General features: G+C 40.1%; 1 long non-coding RNA gene across 1 annotated transcript; it reads left to right on the top strand.

The window, feature by feature from the left end:
• The first annotated feature begins 973 nt into the window (after positions 1-973).
• Positions 974-22,404, top strand: LOC139679208 (uncharacterized). The gene is made up of 4 exons (XR_011699160.1): positions 974-1,032; positions 1,539-1,674; positions 2,883-3,205; positions 22,282-22,404. It is a non-coding gene; the product is annotated as an uncharacterized lncRNA (long non-coding RNA).
• Positions 22,405-23,741: the final 1,337 nt, after the last annotated feature.

Genomic DNA, 23,741 nt, shown 5'->3' with positions numbered 1-23,741 from the left:
CAGCTTCACTCGCTCAAGGAACAGATGTTACCATTAAAGAGCTTAACAAAATTGCAGCAACCAAAACCACTGAGTCATCTCGTTCATCCCTTTAGCTCAGAATTACTTTTAAGAATGCATTCATTAGCTATAGCAAACATAGCCTTCTACAAAAGGGACCAGGTGGAATAAAGTATTGGACTATTAGTACAAAAAAGCAGAAGTCTACAAGGCAAGTTCATGCTTTTCTGTAATGCTTAAGAGATGTATGTATTGCCAGACTTAGCGAATGAAGATTTGGGAAGGGCTCTCCCCACGTGGGTGTGCCCTTCCAGCCTGCGCAGTGGATGTTTTAGGTGAGGCACAGCGTGCGCAGAACTGGCCCCACCCTTTAAGTCCTGAGGTCCATCTGCCACGGCCAAGCGAGCTTGGACAGTGACAGGGAAGTCCTTGGGACTGTCACAGCACCCGGTACTAACCGGGGCTGACCCTGCTGAGCATCCGAGATGTGACTGGATGGGATGGCAGGGAGGCATTGAACTGCCAGGCGACGGTCCCCACTGAGACTTGAACTCAGGTCCTTGGGATTCAGAGTCCAGAGTGCTTTCCTTTACACCACGGGACCGCCCTTAAGAGATGCCTTGCATAATATAAGTGCTACTGGAACTATTTTGATTGTATGGGAATCTCTCAATATTTATAGAGGTGTTAATAAATACTATAAGCTATATCATAAGATAATGTTTTAGAATGCAGACTCTGACATTCTTAGGTAGATCTGATTTTTTCTCCTTTTTAATACAGAGGAATATTACACAACTGATTTCATTGTATAGGTCTGTGTTGCTAGAGAATAAGGTCAAACAGTGTGTAATGGTTTGACCCATGGCTTCCTCAGTAACCATTGTATCTAAGGAAGTTACAAGTATTCCACACGTGTCTTCCACGTAGCAGAGGGGGAGTGGTTTTGTTGCTTTCCTTCTTTGGCTGAGGAGCTGGAGGGAGGTGGTGGAAGTCTGGTCCCTCCGGTGCCTGGTGGTTCTCCTGTCCTGGGTGAGATTGTTTCATTCTTGTTTCCCTTCCTTGAGGTTTTTAATTGTGTTTCTTTTGATTCATTCGCTTTCTTTGGGTTGGGTTGGTGTCTTCCCTATTTTCCGGCTAATCAATCCCCTTTTCTCCCTTCCCCTCTCCCCTGGGGGGTGGGATCCTATGTATTGTGTATACAGTGTGGTTTGTAAATGTTAGTAAATATAATTTATTCTTTTTATTCAGTTCAGTTTCTTTAGAGTGCATTTCTTTTCAGTTTTTTTTTTCCTTTCCTTTGCTGGGAAGGTTCTGGGAGGGGGAAGGGGGGCCAGTCCAGGGTTGGCAACAGCTAGGCCAAACCTGCGACACAGTGAATCTCTGATCATCCAAATGGCTTATCTGATGATTTGCCTCAGCCAGCTCTCTCCAAGACAAGGCTGCTCCAGATGGTCTTGTGCAAGGCACTGTGGACATTGTCCAACCTACTCAGCTTGAGGTTTAGAGGCTGTGTAGCTGACCCTTTTCTATTTTAGCAGCATAGATATTGAGACCATCTGGCACCTGAGCCAGACTGAGATGATGGCTAAGATATCCTTCATTGTCAGGAGAACAGTGAGTGACTCAGAGGGATAGCAGGGAAGGCTGCCAGTCCCTTTGCAACCAGCAGAGGTAAGAATTCAGTGGATGTGAAGAAAGATGTTGCAATCTAGCCATAATGTCCATAGTTAGCATTTGTCATAGGCAGTCTAAATATGGAGCTTACTCCATTGACTATAGAAGTTGCCAGAGTCCAACAACTGGTTACAAGTCAGACTCAGTCACTTTTAACTTTAGGATGTGAATGGCTTTTAATACCCATTTCCTGCGTGTCTGTCATTAAAACATGACCAGCACTAGGCCCTAACCATGACAGGGGTGGCTGTGCAGTCTCAAGTCAAGAGAGATGATGTTCAGACATGATCTACCAGACGTGGTAGGAGGTCCACTGGTGTTAATAGTTGTTGTAGAATAGGCTATGCATGTGGCACAAGGTCTGTATCCAACCTTTGTTGTAACACTCAGTGTTGAAAACACAGATCATCCTGGACCACACATCACTATTTCTAGTTGTAAAGTGATGCCTAGATCAAATATCCAAATTTCTGATGCATCCATTTGATATGAATATTTCAAAATTACCTCCTCTTTTTTTTTTGCTAAATTCACCAAACCACAGGTAAAGTTTGTGCTATATTAATGTGTTACATGACAGCAAGCTGAGCAATAATTGCTTTAACATATGCAGCTTTTGTCCCTGGTTTTATTCTACTGCATTTTCTTAGTTCTTTTAATTATCCCTTTTACAATCAGGTCCTCTGCTAACTCTGGTAGCATCAAGGAGGACAAGTTTGTAGGATCTGTAATTTAAATCACCCATTTTCTCATCTTCTGTGTGCTGACTAAAGAGTTCCCTTCACATTTACTCAAACTTATGAGTTTTTAAAATGTTCTTTATAGAAAAAGAGTTTTCTAAAATAAAATGAAATTATTTCCTGCTGTTTCTGCTGGTTTGGAACAGTTGTTTGTTGAAACATATTGTTCTGTATAGTTGGTTGGTTCCAACATACATTACTGGTTTCCATATGAATATGATGGATCTGGTTTATTGCTGTAATACTGGTGTCAGAGAGATGTAAACCACTATGACGGAGTAGGGAGTAAGGTTTCATGGATCCAACAGATTTGCCTGTGCCAGCAGGTTTTAAGGGGATTTTAACCATGACATATTCACTGAATCATTCTGAAAACTAGCAGCATGGATTTGTGTGAGGTGTTCATGAGGGCCTGTCTGTGCTATGGAGAGCTGACATCTTGTTTTGCTTTTGTACACTGCTCAGGTGCTGTTTCGTATCTTCTTCATGCAGCAGTATCTTTCCTAATGATCAGTTTGCACCTCGTCCTTCTGACTCTGGGCCTGCACTGAGGCTTTACACTAGAGACCAAGAGACTAGGGAAAGAATTAAATAGATCTTCTTGAGCACCTTGAGAACTCCTCATTTATTCAGTTGGAAGGATCTGTACCATCAAACCTCATCAAAAGCAAAACATTTCCTAGTTTATGGTTGGCATATCAGAAGGGACAGAGTTGTGTTCCCACCCTATAACACCAAGTCCTATAAGGTTCTGCTGAAAGAAGCTTTCTTGGACCACACTACAAGAGGTAAGTATAAATATTAGCATACTGTGAACACTTCAATGAAATCTATAATATGGTGTGATGCCACTTATCTACTGCTTTACTTAGCTCCATATACTGAATAGTTATAGTTATGGCTAACTGGACTCTACCAAACAACATGTCGCAATGAAGTGGCAGAATCGAATTGCAAAAATGTTATGCCATGCTTGACAAAATTTTGACTTGAGATTATAGTAATGTTACTAGTTTCTATTCACTTTTATATATGCTTATTTTAGTCAGAAAGAAGTAATATTTGTTGAAATAATTCTTTTCTGTGCAATGCACTGTAGTTTGAGCAACAGGGAAAAGAAAGAGGGAGAATTATCCCCTTACCAGTCTCATTCTAATAGCTAAGACTATACTTTCCTAAAGAGCAGACCTCTGAGGATACTCAGATGGAGACTGGGGTTGGGTTGCTGCCTTGTACAAAATGGACTGCTGCTTCATGCAATACTTCTTATTCCCCCAAATTCCCTGTTCCTAAGCATATGCCTCTTCCTCTCTGTAATCACCCCTGGGGGACCAAGAATTACATGTGAAGTAGATCTGATATTATTATTTCATGAGGTGCTGGAAAAATACTTCTGTATTTCCTAAGCAGCCTTGGAGACTGTACATAGAGGGTCACAGAACACTGGTCATTGTATAGAGAGTCACAGAATGCTGCTCATTGAAATGAATTTCACTGAGGAAAAATTTCAAATAGTATTTTGACATTTAAATCTATTTACAGGATGGTAAAGGGATTAAACTACAATCTGGTCATATACAGATATCACCTCCCCACACACACCTGGTTCCTACTATAGCTCTAGGTAAATACAGTATATTTGTACAAAATACCTTTTGTCTTCCCTGTGTTAAACTTGGTGTAAACATGTCCTCGGTTATATTATATAAACTTTCACGTTGTATCACTGATGACAGAATCTGAGTATTTTTATTCAGTTGCCATGGCTGCCAAGAGATGGCTAGATTGCAATGATAAAGGGATTTTATTTACATCCACCCACACAGCATGTTGTTTGGTATCCTGGCCCAAAACATATTGGCAGAAGATGAATTTGCTAAGCTGGGATTTTGTGGGTGTTCTTGGCAGTTGGGAGTAGAGATTGTACTCATCTCTGCATAAGCATTTGGTTTTGAATTAGAAGTGATCTGTGACCTTAAAGGACACAAATCTCTTTTTCTCCCTATTTGAGACCCAAAAGACAGATGAAACAGGGTGGGTCAGCAGCAAGCACCCCTCGGTGGGGAGCTGGGCATCAGATGCAACAATACAGTCTGGTGCTGCAAACAAGGTAGCAAAGCAGATAAGGGATATGCCTTTTAAGACAGTCTTGGGCCAGGAGCAAGTCCCCTGCGTCTCTAGAGCGCAAACTCCTGTTACATGGGAGCTCTGCCCCAGGTACAGTTGGTGTAAGTCTGTCTGCACAGTCCCCACATCCCATCAGGCTCTGTGAAAAGGGAAAATTGTAGCTTGAAGGGATGCAATTGCTGTAAACCACTTACTGGATGGAGTTTTTGAGGAAGGTGGAAGGTGTGTTGCCAGGAGACGGGAGGTGAAAGGAGCTCTTCTGCTGCTGTGATTTAGTAGATGGGTAGGTTAATGTGGATGTTGCACCTCACTAGATGGTCATTGCAAGTTTTAATTAATAGTTAGGGAATCTAAATATTTTCAGATGGGTATTTGTAAATTTGAATAAATAAATAAATTCAGCCTTAAGGCCTAAGCCCAACACAGTATTTCCAAGTGAAATTCTGAGCTGGCAGGATAGCTTCCATTTTTGATCAGTGATAAATCTAATTGCAAAGGAATGGCTGACTTTCAGAGATGGGACTGTATTACAAGCCATCTGAGAGTAGAAATCAGGCTAAATGAGCCTGATATAATGATTTATTTACAGCAACTCTGATACTTTTAGCAATCCATTATAATTGTATAGACAGAGCCTTCATTATCCCTTCACATCTCTGTGATCCCCGCAAGGGCTGGGGAGCTGCAGAGCAAACCTGCAGAGAGGGGAATGCTCAGAAGGCTTCATCCTGCAAGGCACTGAGCAGGCTGCAGCCCTTCCCAGGCAGAACCTCTTCCCAGGCACACAATTTCCCACTGCGACTTAGTCAGGGCGATTGAATGAATGATTGAATTTACTTTGTTTAATGTCTATTAAGGAAAGGTAGTTAATTTCTGTTGGATAATTAGAATAAATCTCTAATTGAATCAAAGTCAATGCAAGTAAATATTTTTATTAGGTTGTTAGCATGTTTGAGTGCACTCCTGCACATGTTCATAGCTGTCTTAGTTTGGATGAGGGAGGTGTTTTTAGCAACTACAAAATTAATTAAACTTGCAAGAATTTCATTATTCCTTTGGATTATTTTTTTTCAATTTAAATCTGCTGGATCTCTTTTTTGACTGAATGTATACATGTTTTGAGAGAAATAGGGTGTAAGTGGGGAGTAGAATAATAGGATGTCACATCCAATTCTGCCTTCAAAACTAAGATTACACTTTCCAAATCACAGGTTTTCCTCAGGAAAGCTGAACTTTTTCTTAGTTGAAACACAATTTTCCCCTGAAAAAACCCCAAACTTGATGGAAACTTTCTGACTAACTGTAGTAGGGCCAGTTCAGTTTGCAGAAAAACTGCCAACTCGTGCAACCCTTAGGTAAATCCCATGCACAGTTCAACAACAGCAGCAAGAAGAGGCATTAGCAGTGCTGGCTTTGTGCTGCTTAAATGCTGCACTTCTGTCAAGAACATCTGCACGCCATCCTCTGTTTTCTCTCTTCTTCTGGGAAATAGTCCACTAAGGGCACAGATTAAACCTGAAAGAAGGTTTGAAACCTCTCCAAAGAGTACAATTCCTTGGCTTCATCCCTATCCTTGTAATTTTTCCAAATCATTAGGTAGGCTGATTTGTTTTTGAAGGGGTTCAAGCACAGGCTAAGATCACTGGTGCTGGAGAAGTGGGATGAAGAGTCTTAATTTTGACTTGCTCATTTCAGGTAGAAACCTGTTTTTTAAGTAGCTGTTAAAAAAAAGAAAAGTTCTCCATGGAATGGAGAAGCAGAACAGCATGTTGGCTCATCTATCTATTGGCCAGGCCTAAGTAGACATATTGACTCACATTGAAGACTGAAATGGGAGCAAACAGACTGACGTACTACTTCTACAACTATAGTGGATTGGGAGAGTAAAGAGAAAATTTACTCTCATTCAAGTAGTTTCCTTCAAAACAAAAGTAAAGCTGGTCAGCAAAATCCCCCCAAAAATATCAGAGTGGCATTTCAGATGTGGGCTGTGCAGTGATGTTTTTCATCCCACATTAAAGTGTTGGAACTTGGCAAAGCATCACTTCATCAGGTGTCTCTAAAAATCCCAGCCTATATCATTGCAATGGATAGATGGAAACAGTTTTATGCTGTCTTTTTAAAGCCATTTCTGGACCGTTCTGTCACACATCTGTCTTTTCTCCTATCACTCACATCAACACACAGTTCAAAACAGCAACCTGAATTATTTTTTTAAACAAGAATACGTTCTGATATTACCATGAGTGTAGAGGGCAAGAATACACCATGTGCACCTGGTAGTACTTAATTTATATTAATTCCTGGGAGTTGATAGGACAAAGGGAAATAATACTAATATTAATATCACTTAATTATTATATCCACCAGAGAGTAAGACTCCAGCTGAAGGTGATGGTCAGAGCAGAGCTAGCAGTTCTCTTTTCTTAGGATCTTTGTATCTGTACAAACCATTTGATTCACACCCTGATGAACCCTTTCAGCTGAGATACTCTTTCTAACTGAGTTTATCCAGGGTCTCACAAGCATGGTCCAGAAAGGAGAGGTAAAAATGTGACTTTTTCTTGGGTAATGTGATCTGGATGACAGGTGGGGGAGATGAAAATAAGTCTGTTGTGAGATGAATACACATGCAGTGCATTGTTGATGCCTCAGTGGGGCACAAGGCCACATAAACCTAAGAGTGCTTAAGGGCTTGTGCAGGAGAAGCCTCTAGGAGTACATAAAAGCTCGCTTAACCGCAGCAATGGTCAAAGCAGCAGAAGGTTGTAAATTGGGCTGGCCTTTGCCAAGAATGAATGACGGAGTTTGAAGTACCATTCACAGTTAAAAGCTGGAGCTGCTGAGCTTTCGGTTGGCAGTCCATATCCTGGTGATGTGGCACTACTCCTGAGGTTCGTGAAAGCAGCAGCATTTCCATATACGCAGGAAATGTATTATCTGTACCTGTCAGTGTGGTCTTTAATTCTGCTGAGAAGGGCACGGTTCAGTAGCCATATTCTTCCGGAGGTCCTCCTAGCCTCTCTTAGTGTGTGTGTGTGGTGACTGCACAGCCCATAAGCATCTCCTTGTAACTCCTCCAACCCCAGCCTTACCCTTCAGGCTCCAATTGCTTTAGGTTACTGACATGCATAAAACTGCCAGCAGGCACTTGCCCAGTGAGCTCTGCCACTGGAAACTGAGCTCCAATCAGCAGCAGAGTGCTTCCTTTATGACAGGTTTGCTGTCATAAAGCTTGATGGTGCTACAGAGATAGCACTTCTGCCTGTGCTTCAGGACTCATCACAGAAAGGCTGCATACAGTAATCTGTGAACAATAGGGCTTACTTTGCATCTGATTCAAAAGGAATCTCACATGTTTTTTAAAGGGTTCGGTGTTTTTTTTTGTTTTTCTTTTATTTTTTTTAATTCGTTCAATCTTCTCTTTCAGGGGATTTTATTAAATGAAACAGAGAATTAAAAAACAAAAGAAGAAAACTATAGAGTGGTGGTTATATTGAAACATTTTAACTATTTAAAAGCACTGGGAGCATATCGTCATGATGCAACACTTGTTATAAAACCCCTTTGTTACCTCCAAAAGCACTTGTACTTTTGGGTGGCAGATGGCAACAGCCTCAAAAACAGCAGAGTGTGGTGTCATGCCAGTGCAGCTCTTCACTTGCTGGGGACTAAGAGCCCAAGAATGGGGAAAAATAAATCTGTAAAGTATTTTTGCCTATTTTTATTAATGTTTTTAAAACTGAAGGTTCCTTAAATTCCGTTGTTGACTCCCTGTGGGTAAAAACAGTAATGACTGAGGCTTTGCTGCCTTACACTGGTTGGGAATAGACGCTTGGGAAGTGTACACGAGATTAATAAATTTTCTGTTAGTCATGAACACTGAGCATAAATGGAAAAGGTGCAAAAGGAAGAGAAGGATATTGAACTACACCAATAAAACCCTCCAGCTGGAAAAGCCCAAAGAATGTGTAGAGATTGCTTGGAGTCAGAAATTAGTTCATTAAAAGATGCACCAGAAGTAATGAGATAAGATAATGAAGGGATGAGTCTGTGTCCCTTTTAGCCTCCTTAAAAAGGAAAAAAAAAAAAAGACAAGTGGATGGGGGAGGGAAGGAGGACTTGCAGAAGGGGAGAAAGGGCATGGGCCAGCCTGCATCTGCTATGCTCCAGTAACAAAGCCCCACTGGATCTGAACTATCACAGTAGCTCCATTGATCCCCACTGGAGCCCTTCCCAATCATGTCCACTGCATTAGCAAGGGCCCAGAGACATACAGTCCTTCTGCCTCCCATTCCCTCAAAGATCCTCTTCTTTCATCTGCCTTTTCTTTCCATCTTACACTCAGTTTTTCAGCCATCTTGAGACTGACTGTACTGCAGCCAGAAGGCTGAAATGCCAGGAGACACCCACAGCTTGCTGCCCAGACTGGGAGAAAACTGTAGAAAAGAGAGAGATTGCTGACCAGGCCACACAGTTAACTGGGAAAGGGAGCCAGCAACCAGAGCGATAGCTGTTGTGGCTGACCTACCAGCCCAAGGCATCCATCTGTGACTGACCATCTGCCTTGGATCCTGCAAGCATCAACAAAACACCATATTTTAATCCAGCTCTGCTATCCTTTCTCTCGTCCTCCCTCTTATGCCTTCCATGCCTGGCCAAGAATAGGGAAAACAGCATCTCAGAGGAGAACAGAAGCAACCACAGCCTCCCATTTCTCAGACATCCATAGGCCAGCAGTCAGAGTTGCACAGGATTACTTCAGGAGGTAACCTCCTTTCTCATAGGCAATTAAAGTACAGGAAACACCAGCTACTCATAACAGGATCTACTATGACACATTATCAGGGCATGACAGGGCATAGGACACATCTGATGAGACATGGCAGAAAGGTCACTCAAAGGAAAGGTGGAATTCTTACTTAAAAAACTGAGAAAGCTGCTCATTTTCAGTTTTGTATAATTTAATCCTGGCATTTTAAACTGTGCTATATTATTTTTTTGGAAATAAGGGCAGCATGAACATAGGAATCACTATAGAGAAGGGCTTAATTCTGAGAAGGAATATAAATAATATATAAAATAGAAAAAAGAGACAAAGTGGATTTCATTTAAAGCAAAGTGATATTACCTGTTTTCAGCCCGGTGTGTATTCAAAGTTTCCTATGGCACTTAGCAAATACTGCCCACTAGAAAGATGCTTATGAGCATTTTTCCCCTCTTTCTTTGTTAGTGAAACCCTTCCTAATGACTACAGCAGTACACATTGCTGCTTAATGCACAAAGCCTGCTGTGTTTACCTACACAGCCACCAGAGCTGGTAGCATTAAATTCACAGATCTGCTCTGAGTTACTCTCCAGAATGAAAGACTTCATATATAAAACAAACCCTGCTCAGCTCTGACTCACTCTCACTTTTCCACAGGAGATAGTATTCATATTAAATTCCATTTCTTCTCTGGAACAGTATAATTTATATTCTGTTGACTAATATCTCAGCAATGCATGAGTAGAGAAAGAGGAGACAGAAGTGTGACAGAGAACTCTGGGAACTGGTCTAAATGTTTTGCACAATCTCAGAAATTGCACCACTTTATTTTTTCAGATGACCACATCTTTGCTGTTTTGCAATGTATCTGTCTGCTCTGATTCTCACTGTGAAACCCCTGCTTAGCCTTCAAACACCATCTCTGCATGAATGCATAGGGCTGCTGAGTGCTGGAGTGCAAATGAGTAGCATCATGCATCCTAACATCAGGCAGCGAACATGTCCATGCTGTAAGAACCAGACAGAAAACAGTTGTCTTCATGCAGGCAGAAAGAACAGACCCAGCAAAATCCTCTGCAAATGTTTTGTGATTCAAACAAGCCAGCTTTGGCTGTGCTAATAAGGCAGAGGCGGAACATTTAATTTAAGTCCTAATGAAATGGAATTACAGTGTCCCACTGACTTTCATCAGGGGGTTTTGGAGTCAGCTGAAAATCTTGAAAATCTAAAAATTCCATTTTTCAAATTGGATCCCTGGACCCCTGTAACTTTTTGTACTAATTTACCACAAACATAGTAGCAAATTAGTGAGTGAAATGGTAACTTTCCAATAAGTATTTTAAGATATTAATATAAATCATATTTTTAATTCAGAATCTGAAACCCTACTGCTGAGAATTAATTGTACCTGGTCAGGAGAAAGATGAATGGCTTATGCATCTGCATGAATATTTGAAATATGACTGTTCACAAAGAGCCCACAAGCCAAGGATTATTTCTCAAAAGTGTGCAGTGAATAGTACCAGGTAATGGATGCATTTGGGATGATTGTGGTTAATGCACAGATTATTAAAGAACAAAACAAAAAGAGGTGATGAAATGCATCAGCACCTGTAGGAACTATGCATCTAGCTGCAGTGGAGAGACTGCTGTTGTGAAAATTGCTAACACTCAGAAATGACGTCTTTTAAAAAAATTTTGTGGTAAGATTGAGGAGTGGGTAGGAAACTTATTTCCTTCCCCTTGTTGTGCAGGATTAGCACAATAATCCTCGTCCACTGCTTTTCATTGCAAAAGACAGAACACATCTTGCACTGTACAACTTGGGAGACAAAGGAGCTTTCTGAAGTCAAGTGCAGTTTGCAGACGGTATATCAAGTAGCTTACCTGGGAGTTTCCTGGTGTTTTTTTAGATCTCAGACTCCTGTGTTGTATGTAAGATGCATCTTTCATGCTTGTGAATGTGCCCCAGAATGGACTTTCAAGAGAATGCCCCCAAAACTGTTGGACATTTAGTCTCAATGATTGCTGAGCAAGCTCTTGAGAATCACCCACACTGCACTTAGGGAAGATCTTGATTCCAGTCTGTGGTGTCTGTAAAAAGTATGTCCTCAGCAAACCTTATCCCATGTGCAATTAGGAGTCAAGAGTAATTTTAAGGAAAAGATTTCTCCAGACCTAGTGGTATATTTGTAGTCTGTATTTGTATAGAGGAAGAATGAAAGCAATTTCAGCCCCTTTACCAAATATATTGTTTTTAAGTAAGAACACAAGTGCAAATGTGCACTATGCATCAGTACTTTTTTAAGGGACTGGGGAAGTTATTTGTTGTACACAAAGATGTTTGAACAGGATTTAAAATGGGTAGAGCCTATGTAAATTTAATAGAGCTTGAAAAGCTTCTCAGCTCTGTCCTATAACATTGTTTTAGCAGCAGACCTCTATATGAAAATCCTCTCCCAAAGGGACGATTAATGCAAAATCTCTGTTAGGTGCTATCCTCCAGCTGTGGGAGGGATGAGCAGATGCCTATCCACAGCACGGTACACACACAAAATTACAGAAATTAAATCCCCATGCTCACACCTGCCTAGCTGCAGAAAAAGACTTTACAGTGCTGGCTGAAATACTGAAATGGTGGCTGTGTCCTATACTGCCTATCATTCTGAGACAGGAATTTGCCCTCCAGACCCCTGTGATTTCTCAATTAATTGTTCAGTTTAAGGGCCTGATACACCAAAACACTTGAAGGAACGTACAAAAAATGTTGGGAAGTTCAGATCCCACCTACCTCTGTTTGAGAAAAAACACTTGTACAACAACAGCTTTCAGGTATAACAGTGGAAAGTGGGTTTATTTTCAGGAACAGAGACCTTGCTGGTAAATACTTGCATCATGTAATTAGCTCAAGGACAAAGATTTTTCTTACTGTATAGAAAAAGATGAAGGAACAAAAGGTAAGCAGAGCACAGGTCCATAAACTGGTATCTATCTCCTTTTTACCTTACCTTTTCTTAGATGCCACTCAGTTTGTTAGTAAGGTGGTGAATTTTAAGTCTTTGAATATTTTAATACCTCTACATAGCTGTTATGCATATGTGTATGCGACTGTATATATATACAAACACATGTATATCTACAAATGTATACATACACATTCCTAAACTGTGTTATGTGTAGAAACACATTTATACACACCTACAACTTGCTGTCCTATAGAGGCACCACTTTCATTTGTGTCTCTTCTTTTTGCTTTACGCCTTCTTTAGCTCTTTACTGGATGGATCTAAGTTTTCCGTACAACAGATGCAATTTTAATATCTTCTACTGAAGTTTCAATCTACAGCCATTGTAATGATTGAAATCAAGTCACTCTAAGGGTTTTTCATGGCACAGTGAAGAACAAAATATGGGCAAACTGGGTCTGGTTTTCGTCTCCATTGCCAGCACATATCCAGTTTGCAGTTACTAAGGCAGAAGGTCTGAGAGACTTTTTTTCCAAATGTGAAAGGAATTTAATGTTATCTTTACCTTTTCAGGAAAGTACTGAGGGGAGAGCAGAGTTTATGGACACACTGCATGTGAACTTGCCCTTGCAAACCTCTGTAAACTGTCATTAGGTCCTATGATTTATCTGTCCAAATGAGATGTTCTTTATTTGAGACTCTCTCTCAAACCCAGAAGCCAAGCAGTTTCCATGACAGGGACTCCCTGCCTGAGGTTTCTTAAGGGTAACAGGGGGTGCCAAAAGAAGATGGAGACTTGCCATGTGTATTGTTGAAGTTGTATATGAGGAGAAACACATAGGACAATAAACCAAGGCAGACCCACTTGTGAAATCAGCTTGGCTTGACTAGCCTTTGGTGGCACAACACTGTGTCAGGGTAGAGAAACCATGACCTCTGTGTTGCACCCTGCCCTATCGTAAAGAAGAAAGGCTATGCCACACTCTGGCCATTTCTGTTGCAAAGCCATGAGCAGTCCTGTAGCCAACCCCATCATCTGGGATGCTTTGACATCCCAAAGCACTCAGAGAAAACTGAAGTTGTAATGCTGTGCATCTCCTTTCAGGAAGCAGAAAAGAGGGAACAGGAGTAGGAAAACATTTATCGTATTTTCTTCCTCCTTTTTTTTTTTTTCTGGACTCATGCCAAGCACATCTGGCCAAAGAGAGAGGAAATGTGGTTTTCACAAGACAAAACTTTGAATGGATACAAGCAGTTTCTAAGGAGACCTGCTCTGTAATTGCAGAGGAAATTACAAGCTGAATCATCTGTGGTTTGGGGAGAGAAATCAATGGTATTTTGTAAGTTGAACCCAACTGTGCTGTCTCTTACCAAGAAGGAAACTGGAAAGAAATCAATTCCAAAAACTTTCAACAAAAATCCATCTTCATTCAGGTCTGACAGAACTGTTTTGTTCTCCTCTAAAGCAACAACATGCACCAGCCTGAAATTCCTAATATGATTGCAGAGACAAGCCTTTTCCAGCAAAAATGGACTTATACACTGCACAACAGGCCTGCCAAACCACTTGCTGCCAAGTCTTGGAAATGCGCAATGGCCTGCACACCTTTCAGGGCTGGCCTGCTGAACCTGCTGGTGTGTCTCCAGAGGGCAGATCCAAAGCAGAATCCACCAATTGTGATGCATTGCACCACACATTGAGATGGATTGCTGAAGCACAACTGCACCCACTGGACCCTGTAACGGGAGCAGCAAACTAATTCTGCTTCTAACCTAAATGGTATTTGACTCCTAAATTAGAATTCTTCATATCCTGATGCCTTTTTTTTTCTTTTAAGATGGGAAAAAGGTGAGATCCTGGATACCTGCCAGCATTTGTCCTTAATTTTGTAGTTTTACTTCACTGTTGTCCCTGTGAAGTGCTGAACTCACTTATTTAAATCATAAAATATAATAGAGAGACAATACTCTATATTCTGGTAAGATGAGGGAAACTCCATTTTTGTGTTTATTCTATTTTGCTTTCTGGTGTTAGAACTCCATAGTCAAACATTGCGATGTTTCTTCTTGCTCTTAATCTTTGGCAGACTTAATCCTGCACACAGTATAATCCTAATCCATCTCACCAGGACTCATCCACCAAACAGACTTGCTGAAATCTGTGTCAGAAAGGTTGCATTAGTTACAAAGGTCAGTGTTACTTACTCAAGAGAGAATTATATGGATACAAGCTGAAGAAGGGCTTCGCCAAAACAGAAGTATTTGTAATTTATTCACCACTTCCCACAGTAGTCTTTCTTGTACCTGTTTCTTTCTTCCTACCTTTCTGCTTCTTTTCTTGTGTATCACTGTTGACCCAAAGTACTTGATATTGAGTTCCATGCTGCTGGTGAGGTTAGTTGCAATCCACCCTGCCTCAGGAGACACTCAAGTACTTATGAACAAACTCTTCTTTGGAACTTCAGTCTTACAGAGTTTTTATTACTTTCTCCTATCATCCTGTCAACTTTATTATGTCAAGGGTTTTGAGCATGGGGTATAATTTCCTCATGAGTGAAATAAGGCATATATAATCCACCAGTGACAGGAAGTCAAGGAGGTTCCTGAGGATCCTTACTGTAAAAGGACACAAAAATGATGGGCTATACTTGAGGACTTTCTTCCTCTGCTTCCACACGATACACAGCATGATGCCTACCAAGCTTGACCTTTCTCTGTGATTGATCAGTCCCTTTGTGAACAATGAACCCTTTTCCAACATCACAAGAAACAATTGTTAAAGACATTCTGACTTCACCCTGCTACCTGTTCAGATTGTATCATATGAACTCTATTACTTGAAACCTTGTACAAAAACTACTTGCTGTGTCTTCCAGAAGCCAAACACAAATGCTTCTATAAATGTTTTCCTTAGAGTGCCATACTCCTCTTGAGCCATTCCTACAATAGGATATAAAAATTAAATGCCTCAGGATGATGAAGAGTATTCCCTGGGCTTAAACACCAATACAATGCATGCTCTTGCTTCAAGGCACGAATGAGAGTAGCCTTCCCTACTAAATGCAAAAAAACCCCTCTTGAAGCCCCAGTCTGTTTGGAGAGACTCACAGGGCTATAACTGTCCCTACCTGTTCCATTCCCAAGCTGCCTGGGAACACAAGAAAGAAGCACTGTAAGTAGCATCCTTTTGGACAAGTTCTGATCTCTCAACTTCTACACTCCTGTCTTCTTATACTTCTTTGCAATGTAACATCAATTTTTCACAAATAGGACTGTCAAAAAGGTGGTGGGACCTAGGCTGTTCTGTTCAGTAGGGCCCTCAAGTGACAGCACCTTCCTCCTACCTCCCCTCAAAGCCTTTCTTACACTGGGTGTATGACACTTTGGAGATACCTCCTGTTCTCTACTGATCATACAAAAAGCCTGTGTAATTACATATGCTAGAGGCCTAACTCACAGTCGCAGAATAACTGCTTCTTGGATCCCCTGGGATCAGGATTTTGCTTTTTTTTTTTTTTAGCAACAGAAGGAAACCCATTTCTGGTTGAGGGGACCTTACCAAAAGCCAAGTGTTTCACAACTAGAAATCAAAATACACATCAGCTGAAAGAACTTTATGACTTAACTGATCAACAAATTCCGCTATAAAAATGCTTTTGTTTTCAAATGTTTCCCTTTGCAAACATGGAAATTCTTCTCAGCAAAACTGAAGAGTTACCAAAAACTTGTGATGTTTATTCTTTGTGTGGTTTTGTGGATTGGGAATGGTGGGGCAAAGAGGAAGATGGGAGTTTTAGGAAAAGAAGTTGAAGTGATAAATTCTGATCAACAATATATATCATTTTTTTCAAAGAAGGAAAGTTGAGGTAAAAAATTCAAAGAAGAAGTTGGATGGTGGGTGATAAGTTCTGTTTCATCTCTGTTTGGCAGAATATCAGGTCACTAAACTAGATTTGGTGTTATAAAAAGCTTGTGTGAATATTTTCTTTCAGATTCTTTTAAAGAATTCGCTCAGCACATCTTCCTACTTCCAAATATTCAAGTCAATGAATCTACTGAGATGGTGAATTTAGAATTAGCATTGTGGAATAGTAAAAGCAAGTGAAGTACAGATTTGTAAATACATGATGGAAGTAGAAACTCGATTCTGTACGTTTTACCTGTGTAACAGGGCACAAAAATGACCTGTATGTCCAAACTCTGAATGACACCTACCTGCAATGAATGACTCATGAGACTATAGTCTATTCTGAATAATGAATATATTTAAGAAAATTAAAATTTATTGGAGGACAATTCTCAAAGAGAGGATGAGATGAAATTAATCTAATATGGAATTTAAAATGAATTATTCATGCAACTCTACAGGACAATGATAACCTCACAAGTAATAACTGTATCAACATCCATGTGGAAGAGGGCCTCCATCCAGACATTCTTCCATTCCTGGAAATATGAGCATACTAAACTACTTTCAGAATTTAATAGCAATCTGTTGTTTCTGTTAAGAGGATCTATTTTTTGACATGTAGGGGTCTTTTTTTCTAAATGGATTGATGGGTCTCTGACAATCTTCAAGAGGCCTCTGTTGTTCCTTTTCAGAGCTGTTGGAGGTCTAGTTAACTAAAAACTGTTACACATAAAAATTTGCCTCACTATTAATATTCGAGTTAGGAAAAACCTGGAATGATTTATGATTCACATAATTTACCTTGCTCTTGAACCCCTGCTATCCCTGTGGGATGAATATTTCCAGGATTAGATAGACAAAACATCATCTTATTAAAATGTTGCCTAGAGCTGCAATGTACATACTATGGAAACAGAAATTAAAATATTTTTTTTTCCAGAAACTAAGCTGAAACTGAATGATTTCATGTCAAGAGTGGAACAGTTCCCTTTTCACATCTTCATATTTTCCTTTGTGGTCTCTTTGTTTCCAGATAGGAGTGAATGGGACTGATCTCCCTGCAGCAAGTGGCTACCATTTATCTGTGTTTATAAACTAAAACTGATGCACTTTCAACCTGTCACTGAATCAGTGATGAAACCTGACTGGCTGCTGCAGGACTTGGAATAGAGTCCAGCTGCAATCCACTAGTGCAGAAAAATCCTTTGCATGGAAAAATCAAGGGCTTACACTAAAAACACAGAGCTATTATAGCATGACACTTTTCTGTCTGCATTATTGTGGCAATGTTCTTGTAGACTATGTTTTAAATGATGCTACAAAAATAAATTCTGATTAGATTTGAATGCTTGATGAAATCAGCATACAATTTAGTTTTTCCTTAGGGTGTTCAAGAATATTCATAAGAGATCTTTAATTATTAAATAATTACAAATCACTCATTTAAACATTATTCATTTCACCATTTAATCATGCCAAGTCATACATTTTAAACCCTAGAATTTTTCTTTTCTTAGTGCCAGACAGATCCAAGCAAAGTTAATTGAATGTTTTTAATATTTATGTAGTTAAATGGCTAGTTCAATAAATTGCAGTAGAGTCATAAGATGAGACCCAAATCACAGGGGGAATTCATGAATGTGTCATGGGGCACAGGAGGTGGTGCACCCCTTTCCAAAAATGCACTTTGCAAAATGACATTTTGTTAAATTAAATAAATACCCGTGCCAGCACTGTTAGGTTTGTCTGTGTTCTCCATAGGACCTACTAGGCAGACATTTTCACTTTTCTTTCCTTAGTTCTAAGTGCCCTTATTTGCCTTTGACTTCATCAGTTACTTGCAAGCTCCTATTCCAAGGTTCTTTCCTTCGCTACCCAAAAAGATAAATGGAAAACCTTGGCCCAGGAATATTTGCTTGCTTCACCCAGATGATGACAAAACACCTCATTAGTTAGAGGGATGAGGACACTAGCAAAAATTTAGTTAGCATTTCAGCCACCTTATTATCCAGCACAACCTCAGAGAACGAATACACTGATATAATCAGGAGCTGCCTTATTTACCCAAACATTTTCTATGAAGCAGATGTCACGTATTCCCCTTCCTGAGTAAACCAAGGGCATGAGCAAGCTGAGAGTAAGATTGGGTCAAGGGTTTGCTGCAGATCAGGCTCACCTGCTGTTAGGAGAACAAACATCTAGCATGGGCAGCATGTGCTTTTCACATCCTGAGACCACCTGAGGTGTAGTTCTGCCCAGGAGGGCTGTCAAGGAGCAGAAGACATCAGACACAGGGCCATTCCAGTGGCTCATTGGCCTAACCACTGGGATAGCTGTATTCCCTCAGAATCAATGACTTTCCCTGTAATTACCTGAAGGAATGCCAACCATACCAAGATAAATTTATACAAAATGAAGGTTTTTTCCTGTCTGACTGTTATTCCAGTATTTTAATAACATCCGCAGTGGTTTGTTCAGGGTCACAAGGGAAGATGGTGGCAGAGCTGGGGACAAAGTTGAGGAGAATCTAATTCTCATTCTTCAAACTTTTTATCCACCAAGGAATGCAGCTTCCCAAATCAAAGTGAAAGGATGAGTTCAAAGGAAAAGCAGCAAACTTACCAATTAATCCAAGCATCATTTCTACAAATGATACTACATCATGCTGCCAGATGTGGCCCATTCCTTGACTATATTTTTGGCAGAATTGCTTTCTCTGGAGAGCAAAAACATTCTGTGTCCTTGAGATAGAGTTACAAAGAGCCTTATTAGTCATTGAATATAGTTCCTTTTCTTGCCCAGCAGGCTATTGCAGATTCAATATCTGCAGAAATAGCCGTGGAAAGGCTGAGAAAATATCTATCTTCTTACAAGGTCACAACACAGTGTGGCCACCAGTGTTCTGTCAGTAAGAGAGTAAAGGCTACAAGCATGCTGTGCCACAGAAAGACAGGTCAGAAGGGTGGATAACATTATGAATATGCACTTGTAGCAAAACAGAGGTCTGTGACACCAAGACTGTATAAATGTAATAATCAGAGTATAATTAATATTAATCTGTCTTCAACTCCAATATGTACAAGGATGGTATAACTGACAACAGCATGTAAGTATTTTGAAACGCTCCAGGCATAGCAAGATGCAGTCTATAAGCATTTTGCATAAGTACGTGAGCAACGTGACTACCAAAGATAGGTGAAGATACAAGCAGGTAGCATTCAATTAACAAAAGCTTCCAGACAGAGAACAAGAAAAGCTCAAGGGGCTCCAAATAACCAGGACAACCTGCATAATACACTAGAGGGATGACTGGTAATTCAAAAAGCACAATAAGTGATACTGGGAGCAGATGAGTTCTTCCTTGTTGAGAGCAGAAAATAGCATTAAACCATTAGGCATGAGGAAGAAAAAAAATGAGAAGAAAAAAGGTAAGCCCACTTCAGCTCTGGCTTCTCTCATCAATAATCTTTCAAGCTTGGTCATCAAACCTCAGGAAACAGAGACCACCAAAGACCCCAATCCTCAGTGCCAGCTGTGAGGCATCAATCTTTGCATCATTGAGGACTCACAACATGGCTGTTAAAGACCAACAGTGATGATGTGGAATTATGCTGTGAGCACAAAGGGTGTACTATATAAATGAATCTAGTAAAGTTAAAAGTTTAAAAGTTTAAAACTTCCCTGACTTGTCAAGCTTCTAAATGTTTTATGGTAATCCCTAATTACCACACTACATACGCGCATTCAGTTTGCATCTCTGCAATGCAAGTTGTCTTGAACAGTACAAATCCCTTTGCAAGAAGACCTAGCTGATCCTGAGGAGTGCACACATACCAAGAAAACTCAGGTGCTATAATCAATATTTTTCAAGATAAAAAGACTTTCCACAGCTAGGTAAGAATAATTAATGGATTGAGGGTTTCACAGTGTGTGTATCTTCAGTATCAATACAACCCAGACTACAGGATCTGTAGCCCAATCTGCATTTAGGGGATCACTGATAGGCAATATAAACTGAAGAAATTGCTTTAGTTAAGTTCTTAATGAATATTTGTTCACACCAGAGAAGCCTTATCACAGTTAGTAACTCACTGTTTTGCATATCTGTGGACAAAGCCAGCAGAAATAGGAGACTTGAACAATGAATCTGAGCCTTGCCCCAGCGTGAAAACAGTCACTTTTTATCATTCACTGATCCTAAAGATCTTTCTGCAAGTCAGCAAAACTGCACTGGTTTACAAATGGGCAGCAATGAGGTGCAAAAGGGGGTGTGATTAGTTTATGGCCTATTTTTACACTGCAGGACAGTGTCAGGGGCTGGAGAGAGAAATCAGCTTTCAGTGCTGCTGCCTTTCAGCCAGGCTGCCTCCTTCCAGAGCATGACAGCACCAATTGTACAGCACCTCTGAGTGTCAAAAGACAGAGGAAAGAATTCTAGGGAAGAATTTTTCTTGGCAGCACCTTTAGGCACCCAAATGCTTTTGAAAATGTGACCCACAGGTGCCAAGCTTTGACAAAATTCCCATATCCTATTAACAACTGAGGGCCTTCCATTTTCAGATAATAAATTGAGCATACTTCTTGAGCTTTACATGTTTAGGAATAATTATTATTAATTCCTTTTTAAAAAGGCATGAATTAATGAATCTGTCTATATGCTGTGACCATTACCTAGGATGATTTTATTTACCATTTAAATTAGGATGATGTCTATAGGCCATAAGAAGGAAGGAGGCTTCTTTATCCTAGGTAGTATTCAGGCTGCCAAAAACCACAATTTCTTCCTCTGCCCATTTATAACTTAATTAATTAAAAAGAGTATTAAGGCTGATGAAAGAGAAAGATTCTTCAGAATCTGTGACCTAATTGGCTGTCCTGGTTTCCCGTGCTCTCTTGCCATGATGATTTCCCTGTTAGGAAACATCTGGGCTGTTCTTGTGTGGCAAAACAACACATGGAGGCGTGGGGAAGAAAGAGCCACTCTCTGCAGCAGACACATTTGACTGAGTGTTCATTAAATTGTTTACTCTCAGACAACTGGAGAGAAATGTGAGACAACACAGCTGAGAGGGCCCCGCCAAACCATCTGAACTTTGTGGTAGCCCCATGCAATGGTTTTATTGCCATCAGTCAATCAACCAGTATGCTTGGCTTAACTTGTGGGTTGTTTTCCCTCAGGCAGTTGATGACATTAGATTGATGTCACATTAACACAGCTTTCTGAGCTATGAAAACAAAAGTTTAGGCCTGATTTGTGTAAGCGACTACCACAAAACACAAGCAAAAGAGGTAAGTACAAGTAATTAGGCATCGGGTTTGCTATGTGATCGGATAGTCCAGAACGGCACACCAAAACATAGTTTGGAAATATAAGAAAATTGCAAGTTTTCCGAGGATTTGATGGATAAAAATGCCCCTGAATTGGCATTCTGAACCATCCTTTCACACAAAACTAACCATGCCTAGACCTGTAACTTCACACGTACGCCAAGATTTAGGAGTGGAACCAGGAGGCATCAAATAAGAGGAAGAAAATTGAAAATAAACAAAAGGAATTAATTCTTCACAAACAGAATTCCTTGACAAAGGATGTTGTAGATAAAGAAAGTATATATAGCTTCCAAGGAAGACTGAAAAGATTGAAAAAGTCTATGGAAGGTTAACAAACCTTGTTCAGGCCGAAAAAGTTTCTAACTTTAAAGAAAGTGAAGTCTGAGAAAGTATTAGAGGAAAATACTACTATTTATCTTCCTCTCTTACACTCTTCCTTTAACCTCCAGTTCCAATCAGCATTGGAATCAGTATACAGGACCAGAAGAACATTTGATTTGACCTGTCACTTTTGTATTACATTTCATGTTCTTAACAAACATACCAAGATTATTTGGATGTTTTACTTTTGGAGTTTTTCTGGATTTTGTCTTCTCCCTTCAACAATCCAGGAGGCAAAAGCATAACTCTTGACATGAATATGCAGCTGTCAGAATTTCCAAATTATGTCACATGCAGGCTAGATGTCTACTTGCAGGTACGTGGGTGAGATTAAAGATCATCCTGGCATGACAGTAAAAACAATCCTTTTTTTTTTTGCAGGTCAGAACTGTGCCTTCCACTATGAGAAGTACCTATCACTGTTAAGGTAAATGCCTTAGAATTTGAATAAAAAGCCCACTGCAGTCCACAAACTACACAGATCAAATGCACCTAATCCCATATCACCATGCCAAAAGGATGAAAAATTACAGCTCTCTTCACTTTGATCTGGTAAGAAATACATAAAACCCTGCGCTTTTTTTTTTCCTATACAGCAAGAAATCCATTTCTGTAGCCATGGCTGACTGCGCTGAAGGGAAAAGTAGGAAAAAAAAGAATGCAGGTTAATTCAGCTTCCAAACCCCTACAATATACCACAAAACCCTCAACTGCTTTACACACAGCCTTCACCTCAAGAGACTCTAACAATTTTCTTCTTGCTTCTAGGTGATGATTAATACACAGATTTCAAATACACAAAGGGGTAATAAAACACCCCATGCCATGAACACATATTGGATGGAATTCAATATTTCTTGAAGGTATTGAAAGCAGTGCTAGCAGCTCTTCCTGTGAAACAGCTCTTCCCTTTCTGAAATGCTACCTTTTACTTATGAAGGAACATCTTATTAAATAAATAAAAGACCTAGTAGAAAATACCATTGGAAAATTTCATTAAATGTTTAAAAGACTAGAAACAAAATTCTTGCTCAAAGAAGGTGCTCATGCTCACTGGACAGACCTGTGTTATCACAGAGAAATGAGTCTTCAAAGATGGCTCACTGAAAAAGCAGACAGTGAACAGAGAAACAATAACCATTTGCAACCACACACAAGACAGGCCTGACCTGATGCAGCTAGAAACTAAACCATCAGGACCTCACAACTCTTTTCTTTTACTGCAAGGAAGCAGAAGAACTGCTCTAGTGTACAAGGGTGAGAAGGTAAGTGGGTGTCTTTTGGGCCACCTCTCTAGGACATTGTTACACTAAGTTAGCACAGAAGCATTTTCCACTCTTGCTAAACCTTTTTTACTAATCAGTCACCATGCCCCTCTTCACCTGCTACAGAAGAACCATCTATAGTCACAGTCAATGAATCCCAAACCATGAAGATGGCTGACAGCATTAAACACAAGAGGTTGATTTCCTTACCACCTCAATAGCTGAGACAGCTTTAACAATATCCCCAATGCTGGCAAGACTGTGAGTTATTAGAAATGAGATTGATCACTCAGTCAAAAGCACATTTCACAAATTCATGTTTGTAGAAGGGCTCCTTTTCTCTGTGTATGCTCTTCCAGCATCACTGTTAGAGCTGATGAGCTATGGGATGGTAGTGTAATAGATGAATTAATTAATTTGCTAGAAACCAAATCAAATAGTATTTTTAATTTTGTTTTAAATGTAAAATTAAATATGCCTGAAAACTTGGAGATAACCAGAAAGACAGCTTCTCAGCAACGCCTTATCAGAGAATGGCTCGGTGCTTAACAAGGAATGTAAGGTACTATCTGTAGA

This window comes from Pithys albifrons, chromosome 1 (assembly GCF_047495875.1).
Source record: "Pithys albifrons albifrons isolate INPA30051 chromosome 1, PitAlb_v1, whole genome shotgun sequence".
In the NCBI taxonomy this organism is placed as follows: domain Eukaryota; kingdom Metazoa; phylum Chordata; class Aves; order Passeriformes; family Thamnophilidae; genus Pithys; species Pithys albifrons.
Note: the sequence above shows the minus strand (reverse complement) of the source record. Positions and strands in the feature narration are given on the sequence as shown.